Source organism: Marmota monax, unplaced genomic scaffold (assembly GCF_021218885.2).
Source record: "Marmota monax isolate L192 unplaced genomic scaffold, Marmota_monax_Labrador192_F-V1.1 WCK01_AAM20220418_F8-fsc00114, whole genome shotgun sequence".
In the NCBI taxonomy this organism is placed as follows: Eukaryota; Metazoa; Chordata; class Mammalia; order Rodentia; family Sciuridae; genus Marmota; species Marmota monax.
In genome coordinates this window covers 6,322,546-6,344,695 of record NW_026694943.1, presented here as the reverse complement: position 1 = coordinate 6,344,695, position 22,150 = coordinate 6,322,546, and the positions used below count along the sequence as shown (strand labels likewise).

The following is a 22,150-nucleotide window of genomic DNA, read 5'->3' as shown; positions in this document are numbered from 1 at the left end:
ATTCTACAATGAAAATTATAAAATCCTTAAGAAAGAAATTGAAGAAGAAGTTTGAATATAGAAAAACCTATCATATTTATGGGTAGTCAAAATTAATATAGTCTAGGTGGCCATGCTACTAAAATCAATCTACAGACTCAATAGAATCCTCAATACAACCCAAAAAAACAGTGAGGCTAGATGCATCACAATACTTGATCTCTATGGGTACTATGGAATTATATTAGTAAAAACAGCATGTATTGACATCAAAACAGATATTAATACTAATGGAATAGAATAGAAGATACATAGACAAGTTCACATAAAAAAATTACTTGATCACTGGCTAATATGCCAAAATTATATATTGGAGGAAAGACAGACATTTTAACAAATGGTGCTGGGAAAACTGGATATCCATATGCAGAATAATGAAGCTAGATACCTATTTTTCACCCTGCACAAAAGTCAATTCAAAGTGAATCCAAGACCCAAGAATGAGTTCAGAGTCAGTGAAACTTCTAGAAGAAAGCAGAGGGGAAATGGTTCAACACATTGGCATGGTCACCAACTTTCTTAATAAGACTCCTAAATCTCAAGAAATAAAACCAAGATTCAATAAGTGAGATAACATTAAATTGAAAAGCTTCTGTATAGCAAATGAAGCAATTAAAAGTGTAAGGAGAGCCAAAAATATGAGAGAAAATCTTTGTCAGATACTCTTCCAACACAGAATTGATAACCAGAATATATAATGAACTCTAAAAAGTAACACAAAATAATTAATGGGTGAAAATTTAGAGACATTTCTCAAAAGAAGAAATGCCAATGACCCAAAATATATGAAAAAATGTTTAATATCCTTAGTAGTCAGGGAAATGCATATCAAAACTACACTGAGATTTCATCTCACCCAGTTAGAATGGTGATCATTAAGAATACAAATAGTGATAATAAAAGAATAAAAGAATAGAAATAATTGTAATTGCTGGTGTAGATCCCTTTTTATATCTGTAACTACGTGTTAGTCAGCTTTTCATTGCTGTGATTAAATTGACAAGAACATCTTAGAGGAGAAAAGCTTAATTTTGGTTCACAGTTTTGGAGGTTCAATCAATGGATTGCTCAATCCAATTGCTCTGGACCCAACGTGAGGCAAAACATGGTAGAGGAGTGACACTCATTTCTTGGTGGCTGGGAAGCAGAAAAAGAGAGTGGGGAAGGGGTCTCAGCAAAGAGCATGCCCTTGTGGCCCACCTACTCTCACCATGCGGTACCTGCCTACAATTACCACCCAGTTAGTCCATTCAAATTAGGAGATAGTGATTAGGGTGTAGCACTCACAGTCCAATCTTTTGGGGGACACCTCATATCCAAACCATAACAGGCCATTTCAAAATTTCTTAGAAATGTTATATCTTTACCCTCACAATTATAAAAATAGAAAATATAAACGTACTAGAGGTTACTTATTTTCACCAAGGAATTAAATCCTTGAGATATGTAATAAATCTATGGAAGGTCACACTAATGAAATGATTGAATGAGACATCTTTTCCTCTTAATATAGTGTTTATTATGATCAGGTAGGCTTTTTCTGTAACAACAATTGTACCTACATTTTCTGCTCAACAATGATTTGTGCATTGTTCCCAGCACAATGGGTATTCAAAAAATGTGGACTAGATGATTCAGTGAGCTTAGGAATTAAATAAAAACTAACTCAAGCGAAATTTGTATAAAGTTAACATAAAATTTACATAAAGTTAATAGAGTTAGTAGAATAGCATTCTCTAAACAAACTTAGCTATTTTATCAAAAGATGAAAAACAAATTTTACTTAAAACATATTAAATGTTCTGTTATTTCTTTCAATTAAGGTCCAATAAAATATATCTTATTTATTATTATGATAAGTCAATAAAATATGATTTTTTAACTTTGAAATATGAACTCTCTGGATTTAAAGTAGATATACCAAAATAGTAATACCTTTAAATGCAACTATAATGAGTAAATTTTACCATTTATTGATTGTTTGATTTAGATGTTTTTCATATATGTTTAAATCTTATTTACATGTTAAATATGTCAATTATATAAATATGAACAAACTTAGAAAAACAATAGATTTCATTTTAATACTGGTTTTCCGTTGTCAAATTCATAATTCATCATCTGATAAAAAATAAAATTATAGTAAATTCTCAGAAGCTTTGGAAAATGTTTGTTTAGAAAGCATGCCTATGTGATAGGTACTTTTAAAAGTAAAAACTACATCTAAACTGTTATACATTTAAAGTTCTGTTTCTGTTTTAGAATAGTGTTGTAATAGTTTTACCATCTAAACAGATAATTTCTTCACTGGTAGAAATTTGTAAGGAAGAATTAGGTCTACACAAATTAAAAAAGGGCAGACAGACCTTGAAGAACAGTCACACAAATCAAATTGCTTTTTTAAACCATTGATTTTTGTGTTGTATGTTTAAATATTGTAATAAATAACCTGCTTGTGTCTTGAGCACTATTAGCTTTTTGAATATGTCAGATTTCTTTAATAATCCTATTCATATGTACGGTATAAAACATATTTTTATTTTACTTATTGGATTGGAATCTTCTAGTAATACTATGCTGTGAAAAAATTTTTATTATGGAAGAATTTGAAAAAGATATTTGCCTTTTATAACAAGGGTATCCTTACATAATCACCATTTGAAAATCAAAGCGCCAAAACTGAGTTCCTGCTGGAAACAAAACAAGAAATATTCTGAAGTTTTCTCCTCATCTGTGTTTTTTTCTGTCGTCAAGGATCTAAAAAGGAAAAGCCTTTGAGGTGGCATTCCCCACCTTGTTACACTTAAATACACAAACCCAAGTAGTGAAGCTGGTCTGGCAGGTGCTGATTTTGATGCAGGAATCTACTTCCAGGGCCCAACAGAAGTATTACAGACTTATCTTATAAAGTGACTGGCATGTCGTCATGAATATATTGCATTATCTAATGCAACTTAATTATCTTACGTTTAAATGTCAAATATTGTGTAATGAATTATCACTGAAACATAGTAAATGCCAAGAATATAATGTGGACTCAAATATCTCATTTCAAAAAATGTTTTTAAACGTAAACTGAATATATAAAATTCTACATATTTACCTGCAATGTACAACACAGACACAGATACATGCTTATGTATATTATAAAGTCAAAAATTTAAGTGAATGACAAACACAGCCCTGCTTGAGAGCAGCATATGTGAGCCAGAGGAGGTTGGAGTTGATAGAAGAACTAAGTTGTTGATTCTCAATTTTACTTCTTGCACTATAGGGGTCTTATTAGGGGAGTCAGTTAATGAGTGGACATGTTGGAGTGTTGAGCCTCCCTTTTCTTCTAGTATGTGCAGGGTTTCTGATCTAATACCTAGGACCTTGATCTACTTTGAGCTGATTTTTTGCTCAGGATGAGAGACATGGAGTTAAAATTCATTCTACTATATATGGATTACCAGTGTTCCCAGCACCATTTGTTGAAGAGTCTATCTTTTCTCCAATGTATTTTTACTGGCACCTTTATCTAGTGTGAGGTTACAAGTATTTTTGTGGGTTTTTCTCTGTGTCTTCTATTCTGTTCCGTTGGCCTCCTTGCCTATTTGGGTGCCAATACCATGCTGTTTTTGTTATTATTGCTCTATAGTATAATTTTAAGTATGGTATTGTGATGCCTCCTGCTTCACTGTTCTTGCTTTTGTTACTTTGGCTACTCTGAGCCTCTTGTGTTTCCAGATGAATTTCATGCATGCTTTTTTTTTTTATTTCCATGAAGAATGTCATTGGAATTTTGATGGGAATTGCATGAAATCTGTATAGCACTTTTGACAATATTAATTCTGCTCTCCAAGAACACCATCATTCCTATCCCCTTGACCCCTCTTTCCCCTCCCTCCCCTTTGTCCTATCTAAAGTTTCTCCCTTCCCCCCATGCTAGCCTCCCCCATCACCATTATAGGTCTGCATCCTCATATCAAAGAACATTAGGCCTTTGGGGGAATTGTCTTACTTCACTTAGCGTGACATTCTCCGGTACTTCATTGAGAATTTGTAGAACTTGGCTGAATCCATCTGTTCCTGGGCTTTTCTTTGTTAGTGGGCTTTTGATGACTTCTTCAATCTCATTACTTGTAATTTATCTTTTAAATTTTCTATATCCCCCCAATCAATTTGGGTGGGTCATGTGTCTCTAGGAATTTATCCATGTCTTCAGATTTTCTAGCTTGTTGAAGTATATATTTTTCAAAATAGCTTCTAATTGTCTTCTTATTTCAGCAGGGTCTGTGGTGAGATTTCCATTAGTAATTTGCATTTTTTCTCTGTATCTTGGTTAGCTTGGTTAAGGATTTATCAATGTTATTTACTTTTTCATAGACCCAACTTTTTGATTTATTGATTTTTTGAATTGTTTCTTTAATCTCAATTTCATTTATTTCATCTCTGAATTTAATTATTTCTTGTGTTTTGCTGATTTTGGTGTTGGTTTGTTCTTCTTTTTCTAGGGCATTTAGATGTAATGTTAGATTATTTGATATCTTTCTATTCTATTAATATATGAGCTCAATGCTATAAACTTTCCTTTTAGAATTGCCTTCATAGTGACTGAGAGATTTTAATATTTTGTATCATTATTCTCATTTACCTCTAAGTATTTTTTTATCCTGATTTCTCCTTCTTTCCATTCATTCAATTACTCTCTAGGTGTTAGAGCAGTTTTTATTTTTATCTTTTTGTTGATTTCTAATTTCATTCAATTATTATCTGATATAATGCAGGGTATTATCTCTTTCTTTTTTTTTTTTGTCTTTGCTAAGAGTTGCTTTGTGTCCTAAAACATGATTGATTTTGGAAAATGTTCAATGTTTGGCTGAGAAGAAAGTATATTCAGTCACTGTTGGATGAAATATTCTATATATGTCTATCAAGTCTAAATTATTAATTGTATTTTTTAGTTCTGTGGCTTCTTTATTTTTTGTTTGGATGATCTGTCTAGTTATGAGAGGTATGTTAAAGTCACCTAGTATTATTTGCTTCGGTCTGTTTGATTCTTGATGTTGAGAAGGGTTTGTTTTATGTACACAAATGCTCCATTGTTTGGAGCACAGATATCTATGACTGTCATTTCTTGCTGTTGTATGACTCTCTTGAGTTCTATGAAATAGACTGATTTATCTTTTCTGATTAACTTTCACTTTAAGTCCTCTTTATCACAGATGAGAATAAAAGCCTCTGCTTGTTTATGAGATCTATGTGAATGAAAGGTGGGGTTTTTTTTCCATCCTTTCATCTTCAGTCTGTGGATCTTTTTGCCTATGAGCTGAGCCTCTTAGAGTCAGCATATTGTCAGATTTTGTGTTTTTTAATCCAATTTGCCAGGCTATGTCTTTTGATTGATGAGTTGAATCCATTGTCATTCAGTATTATTATTGAGAGATGATTTTTATTTCATGTCATTTTGATTTATTTCTAGATTTTAATTTATATTAGATTTTCATTTAATATACTATTCTCCTAGTATAGTTTCACCCTCCACCAGTTTTCATTTGTATTATCCATTTCTTCTTCATAAAATATTTTATCAAGTGAATTTTATAAATCCAACTTTCTACTGTAAATTCTTTTAACTTTTTTTTATCATTAATGCTTTTTACCTCATATTTAAATCTGAAGCTTAATTTTCCTGGATATAGTATTCTTGGTTGACATCCATTTTATTTCAGAGTTTGGTATATATTATTCCAAGACCTCCTTGCTGTTAGGATCTGGGTTGACAAATCAACTGAGCTTCCAACAGCTTCACTACTAAATGTGATCTGTCATTTTTCTCTAGCTTCTTTTAAAATGCTATCCTTAATTCATATGTTAGACATTTACATAATAATGTGCCTTGATATGTATGTTGTACTTTTGTATATTTGGAGTTATGTATGCCTCCTATATTTGATTTTCAACTTCATGCTTAAGATTTGGTAAGCTTTCTGCTATTATTTTATTGAAACTATTGTGCATTCCTTTGATTTGTTACTCCTATGAATCTTAGATTTGGCCCTTTTATGTTATTCCATATTTCTTGAAAATTCTGTTCTTAACATCTTTTCTCTGTGATCAACATTATTTTCAAGATTATGTAGTTTCAATTCCCTTGCAAGGTTTCAAACAGGTACAAAAAGAGTCTGTATCCAGGGCATAAACATATGGGAAAAATGTCTGAAGTGCACATGTGTCACAGGGAAAAATGGACACAAAACACATGACAACCAGAGACTGGTCAGCAAAAATGAGACCCGATTCCACCAGTGTAAGTGACAAAGAGTTAACTTCACTATAATGTGAGCTACATCTCATTGCAGTTGTGATTTTGACGCCCACCCTTATTTCCCCTAAGTTTAGGTACTTGTGGATAATGGGTATGCAATTGCAGGTTGTAGTTATATAACCTGTACAAGTGTCAGTCATAGGGTGTGGGAGGAATGAATTACAAAATCCTGTTCAAATCATGATAAATTCTGAGAACAAAGGAGCCACTGGTCCATCTCCTTAGAGACGGCCCACTCTCCTTCCATCTCCTGAGAGTTGTACTATCTTTCAATAACTTTTGACCCTGCTTTTGCTGCACTGTGCCATGCTTGAATTCTTCTCTTTGGAAGACACAAACACAGAAGAGTGGGACAACCTAACCCATCCAGTATCAAGTGTATGAAATGTTAAAAGAAGTTCATTGTATTGAAAATTATATTTGTGGAATATGTGAAATGACCCAAGAGGCATTGGTTAAATAAAAAATTTAAACCCCACACATTTAGGCATATGCTACATTCACATTTATCAATTCGGAAAGATCTTTGCAATATAATCTTATCTGAAAACCAAGTTACAAGGTAACATTCACATTACGATTTTATGCATAAGTAAGCATTATATGAATGTTTGGGTGCTTATGTATTTGCTGGACAACTTTGGAAGAATGTTCACCAAATGACTCATTTTTCATGAATAGAATAAATGTGGGTTTTGCTTTTTTTTTTTTTTTTTAGTATTGCTCATAAGATTCATTTTGTAAGTTGACCAAATTCAATTAATCAAACTGTGATATAGGAATGTAAGGTCACTTTCATCAAAATCTTTGTTTATAGTAGAGTTATTCAAGGAAGGTAATTAATTTGACCAAAGTTAAATGAAATTCCTCATGTGCTTCAAAATGTGTGAAAAAATATTCTTTCAGCCAGTGAACTGGGATGATTTAGCCTAGGTTTCTTTGCCTTGTGTTTCTTTCCTGTTGTGGAAAGCTTCAGTGAGCTTCAATTTGTCAGGTGTAGATGGGATTTGGGATGTAATGTGCTGTCAGTAATAAGTAGTGTCAATTGATATACTTAAGATAGTGAAAATATGACACATACTTTGGAAAACATATAACATGAACACTTAGAATATATCTTAATATAGGTATACACTAATTCCTCCTTATCTTTAGGGGATACATGCTAGTCCTTGAGTAGATGCCTGAAATTGCAGTTAGTTCTGAACCCACACATCTTGTTTTTTCCTATACTTAAATACCTATGATGAAAATTCAATTCATTAATTAGGCACAATAAGATATTAACAATAATAGTAGTAAAATAGGACACTTATATCAATATACTGTAATAAAAGTTGCATGCACATGGTCTCTTTATCAAAATATCTCATTGTACTTTTGTATTTTCACTTAAAGGCTGCACCTTTTTTCTTCTTTTGGGCATATCCAAATTTCCAGCCTTGTTGCTCTTATACTTTTGGGTGATTATGAAATGAAATAAAGGTGACAGGAACACAAGCATCGTGCTGTGGCAACAGTGGGTGTGATAACCAAGACTACTGCAGAGTGACTGCTGTGTGGGTAGTGTATATAGAGGAGACACCCTTGATAAAGGATGATTCACATCCTGAGCAGGATGGTGCAAGATTTTATCATGATATTAAGAATGGCATGCAACTTAAAACGATGACATGTTTATTTATGGAATTTTCCATTTCACACTCTGGGGCTGTGTGACTGAAGCACTGGAAAACAAAATCATAGGTAAGGGGTAACCAGTGTTCAGTGGCCATCCTAGAAGTCCTTACCAGAGGCCTCTGCAGCTTACCTGGGTCCTTTGAAGTCAAATGGATGCAGAATTTAAAGTACTGTGTGTGAGAGCTTCTGATTGGTGAGTACACTTTAGGAAACATGACAAGGGAGAAAAGGACATGCAGAAACTGAAATGTGCTGATTAGTTTTTTCCTTGCAAAGAGAGACAATTTACTTTTAAATCAGTTCAGGCTAAACAAAGAATCTCTATTTGGTTTCATGGGCAAGGTATGGAAAACAAAGTACAGCTGACTCTAAAAGCTCAATTATATATACTCCACAGAACAACTATTAAAATAGAATTAAAAGTCCTTGTAATGAAAAATAAAGAAATGCTGTCATGTAGGAAGGCAGCTCAACCAATTTGAATTATGGATACATTTCAACTCTTAACATTGTTGCTATTATCACTATTATTGTTTTGCTACTGTTTTACTTTTTTATAGCTTTTTTTATTTGTTCTAATTGGTGATACATGACAATATAATGCATTTTGACACAACGTAAATAAATGGACTTGTTACTATTTTAAATATGCAGTGTATCTACATGGTAAATACTGAAATTTATAAAAATCATAAGCAACCATCTTTTCCCTGTGTTACCAAGGATTCTAATCCCCTGGCTTATAGGACAGTACTTATAGATTCACACTGTAAGTAAGGGAAGGAGTTAGATATCTTCATAACTTACTGGCTGAACTTTTTAAAATATTCATATGTTTTAGTTTTATATTTTTATTTGACAAACTTTTATCAATTTTGAATTGTTATGAAGACAGAGATGTTTCAACTAAGCTGTTAACTAGAAGTTTCAAAAATTGATTTAAAGAATGAAATTCAGTTTTTAATTGCTATTATTATAATTATTACTTTGTTACTATTATTAAAAATAAGAACTTTGTGAGTCCTTTGATATCATATTTGATATTGTTTTATATTTATTCAATCCTAGTCTAGATCTTTCTATGTAGTTGTATTTTCTTTTTACAGACAAAACCAGTTATAGAACGAATCCTGTGATATCACTAAGTGGCAGAATCACTGACTACAGACAAACTTTCTAACAACACTGCTCCCTGACATCTGGAGAGAGCGAGACATTGGGGTTGCTGTTAAAGAAGTACTAAGTCTCAGTTATGTAAGATGAAAAGTTCTAGAGATCTACTGTACAATACTGTGATACTGTATTTTGCACTTAAAAGTTGTGAGATGACATTTCTCAAGGTAACTGTTCTTACCACCCCACCACCATAACAAAAAAATCAAGTCCATATTCTTAATTAGCCATCATTCTAAAATAATTAAGAACAAAATAATCAGTCAAAATCAGTAATGAACTAGAAAGAGGTAAATTAAAAAATATTCATTTTAATGTGATCCAGAACTTAGTTATCTGATTCATGTAATTTTCCACATGAGCTTCTTTATTATGGCATTTAAAATTATGAATTTTCAGAGCTGTGAGCAAAGATCCTCTCTCAGGGGAAAATATACTTCTGTCTGCTGCAGAGGCCCTTGCAATTTGTACACCGTCATTTCTATTTCCTCTATTATACTGTTTCTACTCACACTATGTGTTCATTTTGTCCTCTGTGTTGAGGTGCTTTATAAATAATTTAAGCCCATCACGTTTGATAAGTACAAAAAGCCAGGAGAAGGTTGAAAATGCTAATAAGATCAGCCATGCATTTAAAATGAACATGGAGGTAGAGATCACTTAGAAGCTCAAAAGAGTGAGAAAAATGACATATATCATCAATGCTTAGGGAACAGCTATTCCAGGGTAGGAATTATTCTGGAAAACAGAGTAAATGATGCAGCATGTAAGTTAGTTAACAGTAATCAATGAGAGGGTGAGGAAAGTGGCTAATTAAAAGGGCAACATTTTTTAGAGCATGCCTAAAGAACTATCACTAAAGTCAGAAGCTTATTTGTGAAATGATTATTTAGAGAAACTTCCAGAAGTGAAAGTGTATGCATGTTGAAAATGTTATCAGTGGAAAATTGACTGAAGAATATATAATGGTGCATGTTCAGGGTTCAGCACAACAAAACGAATGCCAAAATAGTAAGAAGCTAAGCTGTCCTCCGGAACATCTATCGGGGAGTCTTGTTAGAAAATATAGGGCAGAATACAATGCTCTGCTTTGGGCAAAGCAGAACTTGAAATTGGCAATGAACTTAGCACCTTGAAGTTGGCAATGTGCATCTGTGAATAGGGGATGGTTATTCTCAATTTGAAGGACTGGAACCACATATATTTTCCTTTGACCTACAAAGTTGAAGTGGCCTTTGGAACTTAACCTTTCTCAATTCAAGATAGCTAAAGTGCAGTTACATTGCTGAACATAATTTGTATCTAATAGTTGTAATTTATAGATAATACGATATGAGCCAAAAAATGTAAACCACAAATGTAGTTTCTTTCTTGAGATAATTATTAATTAGCACAAATTTATAAGAAATTGTATGAGAAAATGTCTTGTTCCTTTTATCCGGTTTTCCCCAGTGTTAATATCTTGCAAAAGTACAGGGCAATATACAACCAGGATATTGACATTGATTTAGGACCTGAATCACCACAAACCCCCTCTTTTGAACTTGGTATAGTCCCTCTCACTTTCACTATCTTCTTAAACTTAAGCCTTGGCATTTCTACATTTCTGCAATTTGTCATCTGAAAGATGACAGCACATGGACCATACTGCATGTAACCATTTGGCATGAGCTATTCTCTTTTAAAATTTACTATAATTTTCTAGAGATTCATCCAAGTTACTATATGTATCAATAGTTTCTTCTTTTTATTACTGAATAGTATTCTGTGGTATGACTGTATTATAGTTTCTTCAACCTTCAAAGAAATGCTAAGTTGTTTCCACATTGGAGTTATTAAAAATAAAACATATTTGTCCATGCAAGTTTTAGAATTAACGTAAAATTTCATTCTCCTGGATAAATGACAAGGTGTTATAATTTTAGCTTTTATTTGCAGGTTAGTTTTTAAATAAAATGCCAAATTGTTTTCCAGAATGACTATACTGTTTTATTTCCTTAAAAGCAGTATATGAATAATCTACTTTCTGTACATCTGTGTTGAAATTTAATAATTGTTATTATTTTTCATTAATTTTAGCTATTCTGATAGAAGTGTAGAAATTCTTGTGAATTTTCATTTGCATTTGTCTAAAGAGCTGGTAATCTTGAACATACTCCCATGTCTCCTTAAATTCCATATCTGTTTGACTTCTTTGGTAAAATCTGTATGTATTTATTTGCTCCTTTTTTATATATGTGCATGCACACATACACATATGTCTGTCTGTCTGTCTATCTATCTATCTATCATCTATCTATATTGAAATCTAAGGTAAAAGGAAAAATCAGTAATATGAAGCCTTTATTTAAAATTTCATTTTTTCCCTATTTAAGATTCCAACTTTCATTTTCCCAACACCAACTAAAATTTCTTAGAATAACAAGTAAATATTGAATTTGATTTAGTGTTTCTTAATCATTAGATATGATTTTCTTCACCAATATAGTGATTATAATTTTTTCTGAACTTATGCTATCCTTTAACCCCTGATATGATAATAATTATTCATGATGAATAATAATTTAGAGTTCCTAGATTGGGAATTATAAATTTTTATTTTTGTTTTTTCCATTTTCTTTGTCAAACAGTGTTTATCTGGTTTGGACATTTTTTCTTTTAGTTTTCTTTGTTTATATAGACACTAATTACCTATTATTTAAATAGTTATTAGAACATTATATATATTTTTCTTGAACTAACATTTGTTTTTCTATTTTATATCTGTGTCTCTATATGTTTTAAAAATACTCATTCTATTTTTGGATTATTCTCTATTTTCCAACATATTTTTAAATTCATTTTGTTAATTTAAGATTTTAGAAAAAAAATATTGATTTAATACACATTTCAACTATATTCACATAAAGGAATTTATATAATTTTCTTTTATTTTTAATTTAGCTACAAGTATTTTTCTCTTTTCATTTCTCATATGGTTGATTTTTTTCCTTTTCCTTAACCAGATTTCTATAAATTTACATCATTAGTAAATCTGTTCAAAAATAAATTTTGTATTTCTGATAGTTCAAATTAAATGTCATCTTTTCCTTCACTACTGCCTTCTGTTTCTGTGTCATCCACACACAGTCTTGGATTTATTTTACCTTCTGAAGTCAGATGCTAATCTCTACTGTTTCTCATTAGCACATATATTTACATTTCTAAATTCCACTTTAGCTGCTTCCTGGAAGTGTTCATATTTGATATATTATCTCATTCTAATTTATATTGATTATATTGCAATTAAATGTTTTAATTACAATACTTTTGTCTCAGTCTAATTATTTTCTCATTTTAGCAATGATTCTTTATCAACCAATTTGTTATTTATAAGTGAGTTATGAATTGCAAACAAATAGTCCTTAGACTTTTTGAACATTTTCTCATTTATTTACATCTAAGTAAAATGTGACCAGGCTGATGTTAAAAACTGAAATATTTGAAATCAAATTTACAGTGTTTCACAGTATTAAATTTTATGTATATTTCCTGTGATCTTACAAAAAAAGATATCTAAATAATAAACTACAGTCTTAGAAATGTCATTTAGCTAAAATTTGTTAGTATGTTGCTCAGATATTCTACAAATGTGCTAAAATTCTATTTGTCTATAAATTACTGAAAGAGAAAATATAATCCATGTGGATTTATCAATCTCTTCGTACAACTTTGTCAGTTTTTGCTTCTAATACTTTGGAGCTCCTTTATCAAATGAATAGAAATGGAGAACTATGTTTTATAACCTAGTGTCTTGTTGAATTTTTCTGTAACCGAATAAGTATGTTTTCTTTATCCTAATAGTGATTTGGGGCTTATAAGGAGTTAAGTGTGTGTTTTACATGTTTCCTCTTATTTGGTATTCATTTAGAATATACCTTTCCAATCATTAAATTCATCTTTCTATATCTTATAAATTTGTACTTTATAAACTGTAATGTGGTGTTTATAACAGTCATGAATATCTGTTTACAGATATTAGCAATATTAGCAATCTGATTACATTCATTAGCAAACTGGTTTAGTCTATTTACATTTACTGAAATGACTTTTGTGTAGATTGCTACAGATTTTCAGTACCGTTTATCATCTTTTTCAGTGTACTTTTTTCATAGCTGCTTTGTTTTTTCTTGGATTAAAAAATATTTGTTTACTTCTGATAATTTAAATTTTTGTCATCATGCTTAAAAATTTAGTGGGCATATTTAATCACACTCAGTTATTTATCCACATCAATTACTTAGAATGAATTATTATTTTCTAGTACTTTGTTTTCACATTATTTGCTCTCCTTGAATTAAATGTTATCAATGCATTACACAGTGGGTAACGGTGTAGATTTGCTGAGATGGTCACTTATTTTGTTTGCTCCTTTGTTCTTGTATAGCTAATACTTCTCCTGGTATTACTATCATTTTTTTCCTGAAATTCATTCTTTACGGAAAGTATTGGAAAAAAATCTCTAAATTTAGTTTGACTGGAACCAGTTTGTTCTGGAAAGAGCTTTGCTGGGCACACAAGACTAGGTTGGCAGAAATTTCCTTTCAGCATTTTCTGGGTGTCAGCATCGCTTTTCTGTCCCTTCTTGCCACTGAGGACATAGTTGTCAATGAAACCTTCATTTTGTGTTGCGTCTTACTCTGTTGGCTCATGCTCAAAGTGGCATTTTCCATTTGTTATTTGTAGAAATAGGATGAACTTTTGAATGAGTGTCCTAGACTGTCCTTCTAGAGAGGATTTGTTTTTGTAGCCTCTTGGTGACTGGGATGCTGCCAAACTTTGAAGAGGAAGCTGATTTGTAGCACAGTGTTCAATAGATGAGCCAGGTACTGTATATCCATTTGAACTAAATTCCTTGTGCAAACAAGACCAATGTTAGAATTTGTAAGCGGGGACTTTGATTCCCTCGTCCAGAACCAGTTTGAAAAGATAAAAGTCTTCTCTTCCCTAAAGCAGTTATTTCTGAGAATGTACTTCGGTTGGCATGTTTTTCCTTGTGAGTTTTGGATTTATGTGAAGATTATAGATTAGACTCCCCTGATTCAGGCTTTTCCATTTGTCTCCTCTTTGGTCTTTAAAGGCAAGCATTGTGCTTATTATCCAAAAATGCAACAGCAAGATTACAGCAAAAATTTCTGCCTACTTTACCACTTTGATTTCATGATTCTTGTTTTGTTTTCTCTGCTTGTTTGCTTTTCTTTCTATTTTTTTTTTAAAGTTTGCCGTTGCCCTGGAGAATTTATTTGCTTTCTTTGGAACTCTGTATTGCATTTAAATATATGTTTGTAGTAAATTCATCAAGCATCTCTAAGTGCTCTGTACCCAGAGTTTTTTGGTTTATTTCTTTTTTCCCTCTTGGATGAATTTGCCTACTATATTCCCAACTACTGAAGTACAAAAACTGTTTATTCACTCAACTGAACCTGTTAGCTGTCTTTTCCATTTTAATATACAATAAACATGCTTCAGTTCTTGTAAACAGAATCTCATGGTTTGGATATTGATTGCTCTGGCTTGTCCTCTCTCTAGTGATGGGCATTCAAGTTATGATATCATTTATTACGAAATTATAAAACAATACAAGACTAACATTAATGCCCTTATGTATGACTTCTCATGTAAAAGTGAAAATGTTTCTGTAAGGGAGACAGGCATTTTTGAATTATCCAGTGTTTTCATTTTCAGTTTTAATGAACATCCATATTGCCTTTGAGGTAGATATGCCTCCTCATATTCAGGACAGTGTCAGACCCTGGAGCCTGTTCAGTGTTCTTGAAGTTTAAGTGTTTGGCTTACCAAATGGACAAAATATCACGCCAGATATTTTTTTCTCTTAAATTTACCTGATAACTATCAAGTTGTATGCTTGCATATATGGCTTGGCCCTTTACCTTGAATTACCTGCTTCCCTTCCCTCATCTATCAGTGGATTGCGTTTTGCTTAAAGATTTGACTAACTCACAGATCTTTCTTCACATCATTCTTCTGTGTGTAATGTACTGCAGGCTTTCTCTCCCAAGCATATGCCTAATCTGTGTAGTCCATTATATCTACCTGAGAATATGCAATGCAGGGAAAGATGGCTTTGCACTGGATTCACCTGGGTTTCAGAATCTTTTTTTCCAACAGTTTTTCCCTAAACTGAAACTCCCCTTACTTATTGAAAAAACAAGATGAAAAAAAAAAATTACATTGGACAGAATTGAATGGGTAATGGTAATGTTTCTCCTCTTCTAATTTGGAAAATCTGTTACTGTTCCCAGGATTTCTTTCAGTATTTCTACAGGTTGTTCTTGCAATTAAATAGTCTGCTTCCATGGAAAAATAAGGGGTGGGTTTATATATCAGTTTGTTCTGTTTTTGATTCTTGTTCATTGTTCTTTCTAGAGAACAGCCGCTCTTGCTTAACCCCTTCACCTCCAGGATTCTGGAGAAATGTGAAAAATGACATATTAATTTCTTACTATAATATTTTTGTCATTTTTGACAGTCCACAGAATATTCTTTTCATTTTCTTTTTTTCTCTTTCCATGAAAAATTATTTAAAGTTTAAAAGCCTCCCTAAAACTTTCTATTTTCAAATAATAGTAATAATCTTTGCCCTATAAATCTGTTATTTCAGTGGAAATCTGATGGCAAACAGCAAGACTTGTCATAGAAACTTCCTGGTTACTCATTTAATCGCACACAAAAAAGTCAAACTCAGTCATAACCCATAAAATATCTGCTTACTTCTTTTCAAACAGAACTGTAGATAAAAAAAAAAATAGATGAGTGAGTATATAGGTAATGGAAAAATTATCACAAATTGCTCTGAGGATAGTAATACTTATTATTGTTCTGACATTCCCACTGTGTTATTTCAGAATCACTGAGTTCTTCCCCCAACACATTAATATGACCCTTGTTTCCCATCTCCCCTTCACAGCCTTCACCCCACAATCTCTCCATGGTATTATATTTTACTTTTACGTAATAAATTTACGTACCTATTCCAAATAGCCAACATCAAGAATATTGGCATAAATTATGTAGAGATTCAATAATGAGGATGATAATTATAAGAGCGTAATCTTTATTCCAAAAGCAATGAAAAGAAATAGTTGATGTATCAATTATTTATTGCTTCAATAATGCTACATAATAAACCACACCAAAATTAGTTGTTGACAATATCCAGTAGCAATGATCCCTCATAAATTTAGGGGCAAGCTGAGTTGTTCTGCTGATACAAGCGTGGCACGTCTCACCACATGTTGGCCAGCCATTGGTTTGGTGAGCTTTGGACTGGCTGGTCCGAGATGGCTTTTGCCAGGCAATTGGACTTCCACATGCCTCACAGTCCTCATCCAGCCAGATGGCACATTCTCGTGACAGTGGTGGGGATCCAGGAGACAACACAGGAACATTCAAGTCAAATTCAAGCCTCTGTGCCATCACAGGTGCTAATACCCTTCCCAAAGCAAGTCACATGGATTAGACCCTAGTCACAGAGAGAAGGGACTGCAGAGGCCAAGGACAAAGGATCTCGACTCCTGAGAGCCTTTAGACCTTTAGAGTTTTACTTATTTCATGCATAGAGTTAGAAGATTAAAGTTTTGATTCATTTATTTTCCTCTCAAATAGGACTTTCATCAACAATAGCTAAAAGATATTTGATAATGTTTCATGTAAACAACTTATTTAAAGGGTTTATCAGGATGGAGCCAGGCTGGTTTATTTGCAGAATATTAGGTTGAGCTGTATAAATAAAGGCTTACAAAAAATATCAAGGCCTATAATTATTTTTTTTTAAAAATTAAATACCTACTTCTTGTAAGATCTTATACTAAGGGCTTGTGGTAAGACACATAATTTAGAAACTTCAATTTGTAAAAAAAAATGGTCTAAAAATCTATGTTTTTTTGCCATAAATTAATTCCTTTTGTTGCTCATAAGGAATTTTGGTAAATTTTAGTTTATAGTAGTATTAAAAATTCAAACATATCAAATGCTGCAAAAGTTTTATAATAACAAGGAATAATAGTTTTTAATACCTTTGGCCATATTTTGTCATGACAAGAAATATATGAGTGTGAGAATAATAGAAAACACATAAAATGTAATGAATGTGTTTATAAAAACAAAATGCTGCAAAACTATGTTTACAAAATTATTAGATTTCAGAATTGTACTAAGTCATTGATTTGGAAAAAAATATCTTTGTAGTGACTACTGTTACTAATGACTGTCTTTTAAAATATTTGTCATATTTGTAATTGGTCTTAGGTTTCTGCTTTGTTTTGTTTTGTTTTGAAACAAATGGTAAACAGGTACATTTTTCCTTAGATGAATACACAATTGATTGAGATGAGAATATGAAGAAAAAAGAAATATAAAACTATATGTATTTTATCAAATTATAAAAATTATGAGACTGGCATAGATTAGTAGGTGTAAGACTCTTTCAAGTTTATGAAAGGGACATTAATACTTATTCTGGAAGAAACACCTTTTATAAGAATTGAACATAAACTCCTCGCCTTCAAAACTATTTCACAATATTTATTACCTAACATTTAAAAAATGCATTTGAGACAGATTTCTTGATATTATGTGCATTTGAGTACCAGAACACTCTGCCATATTTCACTGGGGCAGCTCAGTGATAGAGCACCTGCCTAATGTACCCAAGGCTTTGGGCCAATCCCCAGTACCACTCTCTTTATCTAAAATGGAAGCATGGGGTGTCTCTACAATCTGCTTTCAAGGATGTTCCATTTCAGTCTCAGAATGGGTTTCCTTGGGAGGCTGACCAAAGGTAGCAGGTACAGAAAGTAGTCCTGTGAAGGGGACTCCAGAAGAATATTTTGGAGCTGAATCATTTCATAGTCAGCCAGCAATGAGGACGCATGGTATATTGGGCCAGTGCAAGTGTTAAAACGTTCATGATTTGTAAACTAGAATAAAATGACAGAATAGTGACAAACCAAAGAGATTTGGCTAATTCTGGTTAAACAGCAAGTTGAATTCTGATAACAGACCCTTTTACTGAGTTGCATTGGTATACATGAAAATGGAACAGCGTTCATCACCAATCTAAGACAAAGTGTGAGAGCCACAGGACTTCCTAGGAAGCATGGGAAGGGATTCTTTTCTCTTTCAACTATAGGATAGAAAAACCAAGGGCCAGTCACCAGTCTTAATCAGAAAGATGGCAGGATTGCCAAGACTAACTTTTCAAACCCAGCAATATTTTATCCCTGATTGGAAAAGAATGGTACCCTCAGGCTTGCATTGAGATACCAATGACCTTGAATCCTTAGATGCCCTTGAGCTTTAGATCCTACACAGGGAGCATACTGTACGCCAAGGATTATCATATCCATCTCCTGAGATCAACATGTGGAACCTCAGCCTTACAGAAAACGTTTTGGAAAATAATTATAGATGTTTGTTATTATTATTAAGCTCAGTACAACAATGTATATTGTGTGCCCAAACAAGAAAAACATAAATATACCCAAAATATTCTTGAATGAAATGCAAATGTGAGAGTTTTAAAATTATCAAGGAGAGTTTTTGTACATAGAAGATATTATTCAAAATTACTACTATTTAAATTTAATGTACATTGAAACAACATTGTTATTGCTATATAATGTATGAATATGTTTTTACTTAAAATTTAAGTCCATTACACAAATGTGTTATTCTATTTATAAGCCAAACAAGTTTTACAGTCACTTTTGAAGGCAATTTTATAACTTAATTAAATTGCCATAAATAATTGAAACTGCTTCCATAAGCTTAATATGCTGCAATTTTTGTGTAATTAATTTATTTTCTAGCAAATAAGAATTTCTAATGTTTAACAGCTTTCATAAATTAATATGTTAAATAATAAATACAAATGAGACATTTTATTAAGAGTTCTAATAATATTTGCAAGCTTTGACAATTTACTTGTAGGTTTTGTCATAGTTTTATAAATCTAAGTCAATTATTTAATTATGCATTTTAAATTAGAATCATTACCCTAATGTCTTATAGAGTCTAAAAGACCCCATTCTCTTACAGAGCACAAATATTAACATTAAATAATGTAATTCTTTTACTTATGTTTACTATTAGAATTGTAATGTTATAGGTTTTATTTATTTGATTATGCTTGATGCTAATGTTAATGAGGTTTAGCTTTACCTTATTCCTTAAGTAATAAGTGAGAAGTTTTACTCTTTTGTTGTTTTGTCTTTCAGAATGGACATTCTCTGTTGCCCTGTCCACATGCTTACTGAGTTTTTCCTCAGCCCTACTTCACTGAGTGTTAATCAAGCTGAGGGAATTCTTCATTTCTGCAGCCATTTTTTTTCCTTTAGTGGGTGGAGAATGGGAGGCTGGGTATTATTCATACTTTAATATCCCTGTCTGATCATTTCAACAACAGGATCATCCCTTAGTTTCTTTCATTGACTTTTTTTTATTACTTGATATCAAGTAGTGTTTTCATTTGTCTTGGATTTTTTTTTTTTTGCCTTCTGATTTTTGATCTCAGACATGACGAGTAATAAATAATATGTATGCCTGAAAATGTGGGTGCCCCTTTATCATGGCAGTAGCATACAGGGGGTGTGCATGTTTGAATTAACTGGATCAGGAGTTGAGCCTGGCTTCAATTTTATTCCCTGATGTTGTCATCTTCAGGAAACCATGGGTTTAGGGGTGAATCGTAACATCATATATGAAGTGGGATCTGTCTCCCAGTCGTGGGCTCAAAAATTATTGTTTTGTAGGTTATTTACTTTTTCTCATTGTTTTGAGTGAGTTCAGTCAATTTACAGCTCTTTTTCTCTCCCTAAAAAGTAGGATGCTTATATCTTTAAATGCTCACAGAGCTACCCCCTCGGACTGTTCTCATGTTACTAACTTGGGTATTTTCTCCTTTGTCTTTACTTGACTTGGTAGGAGTTTATCACTTTCGTCATTGTTAGGAAAGAAGTAATTTTTGGCTTCATTCTCTAAGTAATGGTTTACATTTCATTGATTTTTCTTCTTATCTGTATCTCTTCTATTCATGTTCATCTTTTTTTTTCAAGTTTTCTAGACTTTAGACTTGAGAGTGTAGGTGGTCAACTTTGAATCTCTCTATTCCTCTTAAAAAAAAAAAAAGCGTTGAGACTTAAACATTTCCCCTATCCTGATATAAGCTTCACCATACAAGCTGGAAATAGTGTGGCCTCTTCTTTTGCTAATACATTTATTTTGAGATACATTTCAATTTCTAAAAATCTGGGTGTTTTCTGATTGTCTTACTTTTATTGATTCATCACTTAATTCCATGTGATCTGAGAACATAGTTCATATGGCTTCACTATTCTGAAATTCATCAGTTCTTTTTAGTGAACAAGCCATTTGCAGTTGAAAAGCTGTGTCTTTTCATTTGTTCCTGTCATGTTCTATAAGTGTTCATTAGATCAAAATTACTAATAGCATTCTCCTTCCTGCTGATTTTCTATGTACTTATCTGATTGCTTAAGGATAGAATTAAAAGTCCCCAACTGCATTAGTGGCTTTATAGATTTTTCCTCTTAATTTAGTCCTTTTTGCTTTTGTTGCAGACATTTAGGAAGGTGATGAGGAAGAGGAAGATGAAGAATTGATCATTTTATTATTATGTCCTGTTTCACTTCATCATTGATAATGACCTTTGCTCCAATTTCTACTTATGGTTTGGGTTTGCAAGATATATACGTTTCTATCATTTTCCTTCTGAATGTAATGACCTTATAACACTCTGCTGTAATTTACAGTTTTCTTTCCTTGGCCCCTTTTGTTGTGTTTCATTCTCCCTATGTTACCAACTCTTTATGTATTGTTTTCAATTTTATCAAAAAAATTTTTTTAATATAAGCAAAGAAAATGGTCTTTAATATTGAATTCCATAATTACCATTTTCTTTGTTTCTTATTTCTTTCTCTAGATTACTTTCCATCCTTTGTTATTTCCCTTCAATGAAAACAATTTATATTATTGTTTGTTGTGGTGGGCATCTGTGGACAACAGATTTTTTTAGCTTTTGTTTTTTTCTGAAAACATATGGTTTCTCTTTCTTTTTTTGGAGGATTATTTTTTCTTGGGTACTAATGTCTCCTGATGCCCCTCCAGTGTTCTGCCACCACCATGACTACCACTTCCAGAGGTCATTTTTTTTTTTTTTTGTCTTCTGGCTCCTGTTGCTTCTAATAACAAGTCAGGTGCTACTTTCAGCAATTTGACACAGCTATCTGTATTTCTAGTATTCTTTGTATTCTTCACCTTGTTGTTGGGTTTCTTGATGTTTTTGAATAAACTTGATAAACCTCATCAATTCTTTTCTTCAAAAATCTCTTCCTCCCTATTTTTAATTTCTTTTTCTTAGATTTTAACTATATGTTAGATTACTTAGTGTTATATCTTGAGTTATGGATATTCAACTTTTGAAAAACTTTTTTAGTTTGAATAGTTTGTTTACTATTTTTATTCAGATCCAATTCTTTCTTTTTTTTTTATACTTCATATGCTCTACTTTTGCCTATGAGAGTTTCTACTTTTTTCTTCCCATGTACTGTTTTTCTAAGGAAATACTTTTCACTAATTATATCTCTTTTTCTTGCTATTTCTGTAACATACAACAGTTTTTCTAAAACTTTTGTTTGATAACTCTTATAATTCTCAGAATGTTAGTAGGAACCACAGTCTTTCATACATTGAAAAATGTAATACCCATGATACAAAACAAGTTTCAGAGTTGTTCTTATGAAATGGGGATCAGCAAACTGTAAACCACGGTTCAATCCAGGATTTCTTCTATTTTATAAATAAGGTTTTATTGAAATACATTCACATACATTTATTTGTGTGACAGACTATAGTTATGACAGAGATTAAATG

At 32.1% G+C, this 22,150-nt stretch overlaps 1 long non-coding RNA gene across 1 annotated transcript; it reads left to right on the top strand.

The window, feature by feature from the left end:
- Positions 1-8,074: 8,074 nt before the first annotated feature.
- LOC131423527 (uncharacterized) lies at positions 8,075-9,713 on the top strand. The gene is made up of 2 exons (XR_009225222.1): positions 8,075-8,222; positions 9,136-9,713. It is a non-coding gene; the product is annotated as an uncharacterized LOC131423527 (long non-coding RNA).
- The last annotated feature ends 12,437 nt before the right edge of the window (positions 9,714-22,150 follow it).